The following is a 13,560-nucleotide window of genomic DNA, read 5'->3' on the forward strand; positions in this document are numbered from 1 at the left end:
GCCAATAAAGCACTAACAAGCTATGAAATTAAATTAACTCTGCTATGTCAGGTCATTCTCATATCCTAGATGTTCTTTCCCTTTCTATCATGCAAATGATTTGAAGGCTAAAATGGACGAGTAATCCTCAGTCCTTCACTTTTTTCTCTTCATTTTTCTTCCAAGTATTTAATTAAACCCAATAGTGCAGATAAATACACACAGGTGTAAATGTAAATAAGCTAAATGGAGAAATGCTGCTCTCTCGTCATTTGCATGTTATTGATAATAAGGAGCAATTAAAATAGCTGTTTAAGACAAAATTAAGCAATGAGGGCTCAAAATCACTGAAGTGAAGCAGAAGTGTTACTTTAGCAATAAGTGCTTTTTATTAAGCAACTGGGTTGGAGCAAAAACCTGCAGCCACTGCGGCTCTCCAGGACCGTGATTGAGGACCCCTGCACTAGTATAACGGAAAATGCAGGCAATGAATAGAACACCACATTTTAAATACAAGATTGTATAATATATGCAGTATATTTAAAACTAAAAGAACAAAATAAAATAAAAACACACGTGTACAACAGGTCCATACTTGCAGTTGTCAGTAGGTTTATGGTATTTATAAGGGGCTGTTAAGTAGTGTGACTGAAGGGTGAAAACTGTCAAAGAATCTAGTGGTGCAAGTACTAATGGTCAGGTTCCATTTGTCAGAATTGTTGAGTAAGAAATGTGACCGGGTGGGATGTTTTAGGTCTTTAATACTATTGTTTGCCTTTTTAAAGAACAGAAGGGAGCTTTATCCTAATATTTGTAATAATCGGAGCCAGCTTTACCATTTTTTGTAGTGCTTTATAGTCGCTGAAGTGATGCTGCTGATCCACACATGGTGGGGTCTGCCATTTAGGAAGTCTATAATTCAGCTGCAGTTCTGTATACATCTGACTGTTACGGTCATTGATATTTACAAATAAAACTACAACTTTTGTAGGCTGACTGTATACAGCAACTGTTCTTGCCTACTTATGCCCTTTGTTTATAGAAAAACACACGGTACCCTGCTTATTCCAAACTTATTGTGTTGCCCTTTGTATTTCTTTGTGTATTCTATGTAAACTGCAGGATTATTGAAGTAACCCCTAAACTTGGCAACTGTATGTGCTGTTTGGATAAGGGGGTCTATAAAATTAATGGGTAAACGGATGCTTTGGGGAATGATCATTGACTTTTCTAATATGCTAGGATTGTGTGTTCTTAAGTCTTGTATTGCTACTTGAAGCACTGCTCTGGCAATGTAGAACTATTTGCGGTTAACTGTGAGTTCATTCTATTCACCTGGAGAATTTTCTTCAATAATTCTTGCCGAAGTTTACATTGCACCTGAGGCAAACAAGAATAAAGCATAGCAGCAGTTGGCAGATTACATTACTAGTATGGGGAACAGTCATGTGAACTCCCTTATTATAGTGATGGGCGACTTTAATAATGCAAACCTAACTCTCAAGCTGCTCAGATACAACTAGTTAAATATCCCACCAGGGACAGGATGACTTTGGATCACTGCTACTGCGCTATAAAGGATACATTCCAGGCTTTACCTCGCAAACCGTTGGGTAATTCTGACCATGTTATGCTACAACTGCTACCCACTTATAAACAAGGCTAAAATGAACTAAACCAGTAAGAAAATCTATACATTCATGGACTTATGAGTTAGTTGAATCATTACAAGATTGTTTGAACTGGACTGACTGGGATGTTTTAAAAACACTTGTGAAAACATTCATGAGCTGAATGACACTGTTACATCCTATATCAGCTTCTGTGAAGAGGTGTGTATTCCAAGGAAAACGAGTGTGTTTTGCAACAAAGGAAAGTCATGCTTACCAAAGAATTGAGGAATGTGTGTCATGTAAACGAAAAAGCTCATAAAACCGGTGATAAGGACGTCCACAAACAGGCCAGGAATTGGTTACACAATGCAATCAAATATGCCAAATGGAAACAAAAAATAAACTGGATTTTCAGTGTTTCTTCAATCTGTTACAAATAACAAAAAGACACATCCCACTGCTTACTCAGGTTCCTTCCAAGTTTTAAGGCAGATTTGAACAAGGTGCCGAGTATCAAGAATCCCTCTGCTCCTCCAATTCTCAAGTGGTTTTGACTCCAGCCACTTCTTCACAAGAGCCTCACCACTCTTCTTAAGGAGTGCAATGTCTGTTTGCCTCATAGAACTGTCCCGATTCCCCATTCTGTCTCACCTGCAACCATAAAACACTGTGCTAGGCAGCTCACTTCTCCGTTCACAGACATCTTTAACCCTCCTCTTACACAACGTACCATATCAGATTGCTTTAAATCCCCTGTTATTGTTCCTGTTTCCAAAAATGATAAAATAACCTTCTTTAATGGCTACAGGTCTATTCCTATCACTTCTAATGAAAATATTTGAACAGCTTGTTCTAACACAACAAGCAAATAGAACTAAAAAGGCAAAACCTTTTTAACAGTCCACAAAAATGTCTAATCTCATTCTCATTTTCTGCATGGCAAAGCAAGAACTGCAGAGGTATTAGGCAAAGAACAACTGACTATACTTCCCTGTTGTCAGCAACAGTCTCCATCTCCTCTTGGGAAATCCCAGGCACTCCGGGTGACATGAAATATATACAGTATTCTCTCAAGCACTCTCGAGTGTGTTCCTCTTTCTCATCTGGTGGGTCAGTTACACTGCGATATGTCATGTGAGAATTGTTTTTGGAGCCTCCATATTAGATGATGAAACCAATGTCAAATGGCACCTCTTAATCTATAGCAGCAGCTTTACTTTACAGTGCTACTGGATTGTAGGCCATCTCAGACTGTTGTGGGGGGTGAGCTGGACAGTCAAGGAACACCATTTTGGCCCTTGTACCCAAAATGTAATTCTTTCGGTTACTACCTATAGATTGTGATTGTATTTAAGAAAGTCATCACCACTATCACTACCGCCTTCAGATACAATGGCAGTAGCAAAACTACCACTTTATCAATGTTTTGGTGAGTTCCACGATGTCATCTGCCTACACTCTCAATCAGGGCTCTGCGGTACTTAAAATGCCTCAACCATGCTTTCTGGCCCCTGTTTCTCAAACCTGGCCCACCACTAATGAAACCAACAATGCGGTCACTGCCTGCCACACAACACAAGATGAACCAAAAAATATCTATCACCTTCTGGTGAATCTCATCAGCCCCACAGCTTTGAAATCAAAATCATTTTAACCAACATAATAACTTCAGTAATAGAAATAGAGGACATTAGCATTGTGACTGCATTGAGGTTAAATTGTCTGTCATGGTTCATATTTTTATAAGACATGTATCCCATCACTTGACAGTATCACCAATCAAGGTCAATATTTATCCATTTTGCCCAAGAATAGCCTGGGTGATGTCCTGCCTGCCCTTGTTCAGTTATCAAATAGTTAGCAAAAACCCCTGTGTCTAAACGTCATTCTACACCGTGTTTCAAAACTTCACCTACAGCCACAGTCGACAACTCTGTGCTCTGCCGGGATCTATCAGTAAATTTATGAGCACTCCGCGGCCTGCGCCACCTCCACCTACTCAAAGCATCATGATGCTCCAACATTGATGGACTGAAAGCCAGAAGTCTACGTGACCATCATCATCCGGTCCTTCCATGAAAATGCTAAATACAAAGAGGACTGTTTGATTTATGTTAGGTAGATTGCCCAGAGGGGACTGGGCGGTCTCGTGGTCTGGAACCCCTACAGATTTTATTTTTTTCTCCAGCCTTTGGAGTTTTTTTTTTGTTTTTTCTGTCCACCCTGGCCATCAGACCTTACTCTTACTCTATGTTAATTAATGTTGACTTATGTTTATTTTTTATTGTGTCTTCTATTTTTCTATTCATTTTGTAAAGCACTTTGAGCTACATTTTTTTGTATGAATATGTGCTATATAAATAAATGTTGATTGATTGATTGATTGATTATTGCTGCATGGAAGGACTACTTTAACATAAAAATATCCCTCACGACTGGTCTAATCAATGAGTCATAAGCTTGCTAGGAGGAAAGGCACCTTTTAACTTTTCAACAACTACTTGCTTTTACCTCCATACCATTTCTAAAACTATAATCAACTAGCAAGTAGGATTCCAGGTCTGATCAACTGAAAGTCAGCACCATAGCATAACAGGTCTCTTTAGTTGGGCCTCCTCAACATTCAGCCTCTGATCGTATGACACAACTATAGATTCAAGTTACTGCTCTTTAATCCAAAATGTAGTGGTACACTTATGAGTAAGTTTGTGTTTAAATATGAAATGTAACATTAACGATAGTTGTCTTGGACACACAGTATATCAAATAACAACAAACATTTTTTCTAACGGAATTCAGATAATTAGTGGCCATCTTTATTCTTACAACTGGATGCATGTTATTCAAGAATTTTAGGGGGTATTTAGTGTGTGATACATTCTGCATATGTGTTACATCTGAAGAAATCGCTATGCTCTGCTTTCTTCTTTTAGATTTTCAAATGTTTGAAATCTACCATGTGATTCAGTATTATTTGTAAGATTCATTGTCTAGTGACAAGGCATTGCCACTATTGTCATTCTTTGGATTCTTGCATGCAAAAATTATGCAACTTTCTAATCTCATCAAAACAAACCACTTCATGGTATATAACCTCTCTGTGGGTGTCTCCAGCCCAAGGATAGATTCACTTGCAAAGAATTTACTGGAAATAAACATTGATGTTTATAACATTATGAGTTAGCAGCTACAGAAGTCTGTCAACCACACATCAAAAACACCTTATCAGTTTTGCCTTGTTTGACCCGTTAACAATGGGTTAGTTACGGATGACACACTTTCTTTTTGCATGTTAATGTATTAAATATATATCTATTTAAGAAGTTTAGAAATGTGTCTTTTTTATACAGAGTTTATAAATTCTCCTAATTTTCCTTATTTTAGGGTTACTTGCTCCTTTAATTATATTTACACTTTTTGAAACAGTCACTTGAGGAGTATTAAACTGAATGAAGGAGTAAGCAGTTAAAGACATTGTTAAATATGCACAGTTTTCTGGATCTTCAAACATTTTTGAAACAGAAGAGTTTTTTTAAACAAGAAAATAAGCTACATTTAAGCAAAAGCATAGGAGAATAAACAGGATCTTGGAGGTGAAAAACTAAGTACAAAGAAAATGTTCTGCATGTTTAACACAGTAAATTAAATATTGTGTATTAAAAACTAAGAGCAAGAATAAACATAAACATGAAATATTAAAGCAGGCTAAAAAGAACAACGCATCTCTGGTGTAGATTTGGTTAGAATGAAAAACAGCAACCACAGAATGGGTCCACATTTGGCACTGTACAATTATTCTAAACTTCATTTGTTTAAGACTTCAATGACTCCTGCATTTTATTCATTCATTTTTTAAACATTTTCTTCTTATATCGTAGCAGTCAAGAGCAGATCTGGTTAACTTTGAGGAGAACAGTGTAACCTGCAGGACTGGAGTCAACAGCAAGGTACATTTTCTGATAAACTCACAATTATTCATACTAATTCACCTAGTCCACATTTCTTCGGGATACAGAAGGCAACAAGAGCGCAAAGGGGAAAAAAAAAACCATGCAGACAGCAGGAGAAATCTGCACTCATTAATCTGAACATAACTTGTTTTTGCTCACAATCTACTAAGTCCATACTAAACTGATTTTATAACTAGAATATACTACTTGTGATGTATGGAAGCCCTGAACGGCAAGGTGGAAAAAAAATATTGTTGGATTCCTATCTCCTGCGCTGGGCTGGGCCCTGTCCGGGGTTTGTTTCCTGCCTTGCGCCCCGTGTTGGCTGGGATTGGCTCCTGCAGACCCCCGTGACCCTGTAGTTAGGATATAGCGGTTTGGATAATGGATGGATGGATTCCGATCTCATTTGTGTATCTTGTATGTATGTGAAACTATACTTAATGCGTACAAGCTAAACAAGATGTTAACTAACACTTTGCTCATACATACAGCATATTAACTCCTATATACATGTAAATATAACTGTTTTTTTTTTTTGTTTCTTTATTTACTGTGTATGTACAATATAATAGCTCATGCATACACCTACTTTGCAAAGTGAATAATAGAATGTCAAACATGAAATCATTTACAGCGTCCAGCCATCTATTTAGGTGAAATATGGGGATTGACACTTTCTGGGAGCCTATTAAAGTCAAAGTCTGTTGTCAAACACTTCATCTACCTTGATCATAGACACTGATCTCTCTGTGTTCTTTCAAATGGCTGCAAAGACACTTATCAAAGAAATACAGAAGAAGCTGAATGAATTCTCAGTTTTGGGGTTACATAGACTCTGGGTCTTAATTGCCAACTAACTTTTTTTAATCGATCCATTATGTTCTCTAATAGCATTTGTTTTCTCAGCTACTCTCATCTTTTCTTCTTTGCGTCTTTCATCTCCTTTTCTTTAAACGTTGAAATAACCTTTAGCCTTTCTCCTTTGCACGTTCACGCTAACGCAGCCAGGCACAAATTAATATGCTATGATATGATAACAAATACAAGACCCATTACTGTCTAATTCCTTTCTGTAATCTAACTCTGTTTCAAAATTTGTGTCGGCGAAAGGTGTAACGATATCCCGACCACTTTTTCACAAGTGAGCGGCTCTGGACAGCTGCATCTTGCTGTGCTTTACCGGTACCAACAGAGTGAGATTTGAAAACAAGTCTGTGGCCAGTGCTGCAATTCACCGAACCTGCCCAAAGATGCAACTCACTAAATGTTAAGGGAGTCTGCAAAACACTTAACCTGTGGTCCAAGCACGCATTCAAGCATGGCGATTTATATTTGGTGTGCCGAAAACTCTCACTTTCACATCATTATACAGTTCTGTCAAAGTGCAGTCAGTCTGGCGTGTTATATCACAGTTCTAGATGTTCAGTGAGATTTTCAGATTACTTGCTTTCGACAATATTCGCTTTTCGTTACCCTTTCTACTACATTTTAGTCATATGGTATTGTCATACAAGCCACGATTCAAAGCCACATTCTGTATTGGCAGTGATGCACACTTCGTATTACGATGTGACGAAATTTTGTGATATGCCTTTAGGTAAACATTAAATACATCAATATCTGTAACCTCGTATTCTTCTCCAGTTCCTATCCACCCATTATGGAGCCTGCCTAATGCCGTCCCCACTAGGTCGCATCGGTGAAAATCAGTGCCGGTGAAATCGTCTATGCACCCCCTAAATGTATGGATTTTCTCCTACAAACTACACATATACAGTTGGCGACTGTGGACTGACTACACTAAATTGGTTCCTGCGCTGGAAAACGTAATTTTGACAAATCACGTCATATTTTTCACAATTGCCATTGTTTGGACTTCAAACCCTGAGGTTGCGAGTTCAGATCTTGCTACTGACATATTGTGACCATGAGGGAGTCACTTCACCTGCCTGGGCTGCAATTGGACAAACAAAAGAATCGTAACCAATTGTATCTTAAATGCTGTATGTCATCTTGGATAATGGCGTTAGCCAAACGTTGAATTGAAAATGAATTTCAAAAACCGTTTGATTCCGAAAATAATGTGTTATACTTGGATCCTCCCTAGTATCAATAGGATACTATGCGCAATAGTATTGTCATCAGTTTTTTTAAAGGAACTTGACACAGTTAAAGGATTTTTAAGACGACCCATTTCAAGTTTTAAACACGTTTAACCAGATTATCAGTCTATTCGAACGAGGTTACCGGAGTTCAGATTCGATAGATGGCTAAAGAAAATACTATTTATCATGCGGTTTATTAATCAGTTGGTTTTGATATTGGTAAACAATAAGATGATTAGAAAACATTGCAAGATGCACATGTTTGTATCAACTACAGGTTTAATGTAATGATGCATGGCAATCTCGGATCTCACTGATTTATTAACACACCAGGGCTAAATTATGCGGAAGTCAGACTATTAGTGCCTGATTTGATAAAGATACGTTGAAACAAAAACTTAAACATTGTACAAGGTAGGCCTTCATAACATACCTGGGTTACCCTGTTCATACATACCACACTTCATAACGGACATGTGCGGCTTTGTTTGGTGTGCTTACAGCTCGGAGTGCTAAGAACTTCAACAATTTGGGTTGCCGACAGTGACAGGTGCGTGGCAGTGGCGAGCGCACTTTACTCGCACGCCTTTTTCTGCGCGCGAGCGCACCGAGAATTCTAGTAGGTACACGCACACGCACACGCACGCGCACGCGCAGCGCGTCTCTAGTAAGTGGTGGGTTTAGGACTACCTGCAGCTGGACTTTCATTTCTCCTCTTCAGACTCCCTTAAGGTATGTCGTTTATTTTCGAGTGAAATTTCCTTTGTTGCATTGTCTTGAGAAACACCTGTTAGTGAGGTGGAAATCGTGCTGCACTACCGCATTTGCCAGTCCTGTGCGGTTACTATTGTTGCTAAAATGTAAAATTACTGTCGTTTTCCTCTTCGCTGCCTTAAAAGTATACAGTACACTGTTTTTTAAAACCATTCCGAAAAGCAAGGGAAGCAGCAATGGGGAAAAAGCTGGCGCTTTCGTTATGCATAGCTCTCTTTACAAACTTCTGTATAAAATCGGGATATTCTTGCTGCTGGTTTTCTTATTACTGTAACCACATTTGCAATCCCCTTCGTTTTATTGAGTTTGGCCGTTTAAACAGCTGCTCTTGTCTCACAAATCTGTGAAGTTCACGGAACCAAAACCGTGCCATGAATTGAAGAAGTGTTTGCCCCCCAAAGGAACTTTTATGTATTTATTTATTTATTTTTAACCCCATCAAAACTTGTGCAAAACTGACCGCAAGTCGTCGATTCCACGCAACTGATTAAAGCTTCACTGTTGGTATTGTGTCTGCGTCAGCTCGTGATTTTTCCGAATTTTCGATAAAAAAAGAATAAGCAGCAAGAATTCGGTTTATGTAATTCAATTTACCGTCTGTATGTATAGATTAAGATGCCGGTAGTGTGTATATATATCGTGGCACGATTGTATATACAGAATGGGTATTGTTTCGGTATGCAAATTCGCATTGTTAAAGCTATTTCCACCAAATCTTGCACTGATTCCTCACATTGTTTTAGTTTGTTCATTTTACTCATGTACATTAAGTTAAGATTGTAAGATTCTCTGTAAGATTGGTTGTATTCTATTGTAAACTCTTTTTCAGGGAGACCACTAAAATGAGATTTTACATTGAAGAAGTATATGGACGATTCCATACTGACTTTTTTCTTTTCCATCTTTGGTAGAGTTATGAAAACTTATTGATTGATTTAATTCCTTTTTTTGGACATGGAATGTGTAAAGTATTGCTTAACTTAATTATCTTCTATAACTCTGTGTTAGCCGGTGGATTTTCTATGCTGTGCTGGTAACATAACTTCAAGAGAGGCCCACTGAACCAACAGGCTGATTAAAAGGGCAAGCTTTGTAAGAAGAGTCTAGCTGTAGCTTGCTATATGTATGACATAGATCAGGTAATACCCACAATGCCAGTCACAAAATGCCTTTTGATTTAGATAATCTTCCAGCAATCCTAATCTTAACTATCGTGTTACGGTGTGCTAATGTTAATCATAGTTTAATGCATTGGGTATTATGTGAGTGACGTTGAGGGCATTTTGTGATGTTGGTGCATTACAAGACTGACCTCAATGGTACTGCGGTCTGCAATTACACTCTGAGCTCAATTAGAGGACATACTTGGGGCCTGCTGGAGGCAGTAGTGATGATAGAGGATTAAAACAAAACTGAGTGCCATTATGAACAATGTTGTACATTCTTTCTCCAACATACAAACAATGAGGGTTTTCAGCCAATGAGTTATTCAACAGAAGTGTGTCAAACGCTACGGGGGGCTTCTTTATACCAATAGCGATATGTCTGCATAATGCCTCACTGTGACTATTATGGTCAAGTCGGAACTTTTCTTTCTTTTGAATTTTTCTTGCTTTATTGTAATTCCAGTGTGTATTCAGACCAGATAGTGAGTGTGTATTTTGTTTATGTACTTATCTAATGTTCATTAACTTTTAAAGAGCTTCTGTAAGAAACCAAATTTCCCCCAGGGACAAATTAAGTCCTATTTATAATAGGTTTAGCACTGTTTACAAAAATGACAAGTTAAAGACAAGGCATTGGGTAAAGGAAGAGTTATGGGAAAACTTTAAGGACTGGAGCAGCTCTTCAAGCAAAAATGTTTCTAGCTAGGAAAGCATGGCATATCTCTTGAGATTAATATTAAAATTTCATAAAACCCAAAGCACAGATTGTGATTATTTTCTGAGCTTCCTCCAATAATGTAAGCAAAACATTACTTCTTAATTTTAGCTTTTTCCCACTCTTGCTATAATTGATATGAACATTTGGAATTTCTATGGCTTATACAGCCAAAGTCTAAAATTCAGTTACATAATTGTGTTTATGAACTATACTTTAGCATTTACTATCTCTTATGATAGCTCATATCGTAAGTGCTGGGCATTTGGCTGTAGCTGTCCTGAATTTCATTCACAATTGTGTTAAATCCTAGACCTGCTTGGAGGTAAATTTAAATGTACTTGGTGAGGGCTGTGTAGTATATTAGTTTTAGTGGCTGATAACTTTTTAAATTTAAAATTATTTGATATTACACACCTTAAACTATTCAATGATCTAGGTGTTTTTCCAAGGTTACATTGTATTGATTTTAATATGCAGTTTTTAATGATTTCATTTTAGCAATGAAAGTACTTTTAGGGGTAAGGTTTAAATATTTGTAAATCAAAACTGCAGGTGAATCCAAAGGCAGGGCATAAGTGAAAAATGGCAAATTTCATGTTCCTTGCAAATAGGATGAGCAAGTGCTAAAATCATAATTTTGGTTTTGCTTACTAATATAACATTTAGTTCTTATAAGAATGTTTTTTGTAAGTGTGACATTCTTCAGATATTCCATCTACAGAGAATTTTATTTATTTTTTTAATTTGGGTTGAAATTTTCTTTTTGTTGTATTTATTTAACAAAGCATATTTTGTACAATGGAGTTGTCTTTGTTTTATTCCAGTTTTTAAACTTGCTACTCACTGTGCCACAGTACTGATTTTTTTGAACCTGAATTAACCCCTTAGACATGGAATTAAGTGAAAGGGCATGGAGCTGGTGTGTTTAACCTTTGTCCCAATTGAAAGACAGAGTTGCTGTGGACAAGCTTAAACTTATTGTTGGTACTTTGTACACAGTGTTGAAAGTAGGTAAAGTGTGTTGTTACTGCATCAAGTTTGTAATACTTTGGCCTTGCAAACTCCTGAACTTTGAACACCTCAGCTTTTTAAAGAAAGTCGGGCAATCCTCCCTCATTATTGCATTCAGTTAACAAGTGAAATAATGGTTTCTTCAATTTTTGAAATGATTTGTAAGGCATGTTTAAAGTTTCTGTATTTAAGTTACATTCATTGGAAATAGCAGGGGCCGGTGTAGTTTTTCAGTTGTCCATTTTTAATGAAAATAATTTTAAAAGTAAAATTTTTTTAATTGCTTTTTAGTGCAAGAATAGTTATTCAGTTGCTTAGAATATTGAACTACATGGCTTTCCAGATGCAGTAAATTTCATTGTATAGCTAGAGTGCCCAAAAAAGTTTTTTTTCTAGAAATTTTTATTGTGGAAAAATTTTTGAAATAGCAACAAAAATGAATTTAGTTTCTCTTTTTACAATGAATGTTCACACAAAGATAATTGTTTACTTTTTGCATATTTCGTACATTAATATACAATGATCATACTAAACTATTTAACTGTTATCCAGATGGGGCAAAGGTTCTTCAGCTTAATGTTAATTACACATTTATTATTAATAAGCACGTGCATCGTGATTTATTACACTGTAAATAAACAGTAACCTTTTAAAAAATATGATACCAGGTGTGCTTTTGCAGTTGTTTTGACAGTTTTCTCAAGGTCCGTGCTGCTACCTGGGTGTTTCATCTTGGTGAAGGATGGGACACACCTGCATGTCACTGTTCCCCACATACTCCCTAAATTTGGACGTCCTCATAGCAGATACATGTTTTGTTGTGGGAAAATGGTTCCAGGGATATGAACATAAGTAGGCAAAGAATCAGAGAGAAGAGGTCCAATACTTCTATTTTATTTACTTAATCAACTATAATAATCAAACGCATATAATGCAGACATACAGAACAAAAACAATACTTACAGACATATAAAAAGACACAGAGCCATCATCCCAGACCAGTAGACTGAGGGGGCCCGCTTGTCAGTCTTGTCAAAGGACCAACCCATTTTGCCTTTCATTTACCGGGCGGTGCGCGTTGTCTCCACGGTTGAGCCTCCAAAGAAACTGAGGGCGAAACCTTCCCTTATATACTAATTGAGCGTCCTTGCCCAAAGCGGCTTACGTGCAAGCAGTGTATACAGAAGTGATTAGTTTCAGCACACACACCTTTCCACGGGACGTGGTGTTGTTTTGCACTTGGTCCTGATAATGACGACACCTGGTAACAAAAGGCACACAAAAATACAGTAAAAGCCCCTCAAAGTGAAAAACAAGTCAGCATAACCCTCTGGCTATATTCCCAGTACTTTTCCTTCTTGAAGCTGGTTTTTGCACTGAGCGACCAATGCCCATCTGCTCTCCTGATTCTTTAGAAAAATCCTTCCATTACAATACAGTAGAAGTGTATTATGGACCGTACTCTTAGAGAAGCAGAATTAGGTCTTTTTATATTTATTTATTTATTAACAAGCCAGGCTTTTTATCTCATTTAGGCGAGCAAAGGCACTGTAGGTTTCCAGTAGAACCTAGGTATGCCAATATCGTACAATAATCATACACAATACAATAATTTACTCTCCTCTGCTAGTTAACACTGATGAATTTTTTTGTCTACACAGTACAATGAAATTCTTTCTTGAAATACTGACATTCTGTGGCAGACAAACCATACCAACAACAGACAGAATGAATAGAACAAATGTTAATTTTAGTAAAGTCATTTGGCATTTCTCTGGGTTTCGTAATTTTTATAATTGTACTCAGACGGCACAGTTTTCAATCAAAGTACTGTATAAAGTTCAAGTAACGTTTGCTGCAGAGAACTTTTGACAGTATTTTGTTTTTTTAAAAGCAAGTTTTGATGAAAGTTGACCTTATGTGATTTACAAACTCTGTGTTGCCTAATATCTGTAAATACGTAGTTGGTCATAGGAAAACTTCATCGGGTGATGCAGTGTAACTTACATTTTCTTGCAGTCTTTCCTCAAAGCATAATTTAAAAGGAAATCTGTTTCTGTAAGTATTTAGAAGCAAACCATATTTTTGGGTCAGTTTTTACAATGGTGATACTTTTTCAGCTTTGTGGGCCTTATAGTATCTTTTGACTGCATGTTTCTTTTGTGTGTTTTATGCTAACTTGAAGATGGCATTTTGTTGATTTTTTCAGGCCAGATTTTTTTTTTGATTTGAGTATTTGGT

At 37.1% G+C, this 13,560-nt stretch overlaps 1 protein-coding gene and 1 long non-coding RNA gene across 3 annotated transcripts in view; one reads left to right on the plus strand and one right to left on the minus strand.

Annotated features, from left to right (window-relative positions):
* LOC120532986 overlaps positions 1-8,194 on the minus strand; it is a 50,738-nt gene extending 42,544 nt beyond the window's left edge. Inside the window, exon 1 of the long non-coding RNA XR_005634415.1 lies at positions 8,084-8,194. This is a non-coding gene — a long non-coding RNA (uncharacterized LOC120532986). The remainder of the gene's footprint in view (positions 1-8,083) is intronic.
* A 58-nt stretch (positions 8,195-8,252) lies between these two features.
* Positions 8,253-13,560, plus strand: part of LOC120532982 (long-chain-fatty-acid--CoA ligase ACSBG2-like) — a 45,489-nt gene continuing 40,181 nt past the window's right edge. Inside the window, exon 1 of one of the 2 annotated variants that reach the window (XM_039759550.1) lies at positions 8,253-8,382. The gene's annotated coding sequence lies outside the window, so the exon portion shown is untranslated. Of the gene's footprint in view, positions 8,383-13,281; positions 13,378-13,560 lie in introns of those variants that run through there. The other variant, XM_039759551.1, reaches the window with a different exon arrangement.

This window comes from Polypterus senegalus, chromosome 7 (genome assembly GCF_016835505.1).
Source record: "Polypterus senegalus isolate Bchr_013 chromosome 7, ASM1683550v1, whole genome shotgun sequence".
Taxonomy (NCBI): domain Eukaryota; kingdom Metazoa; phylum Chordata; class Cladistia; order Polypteriformes; family Polypteridae; genus Polypterus; species Polypterus senegalus.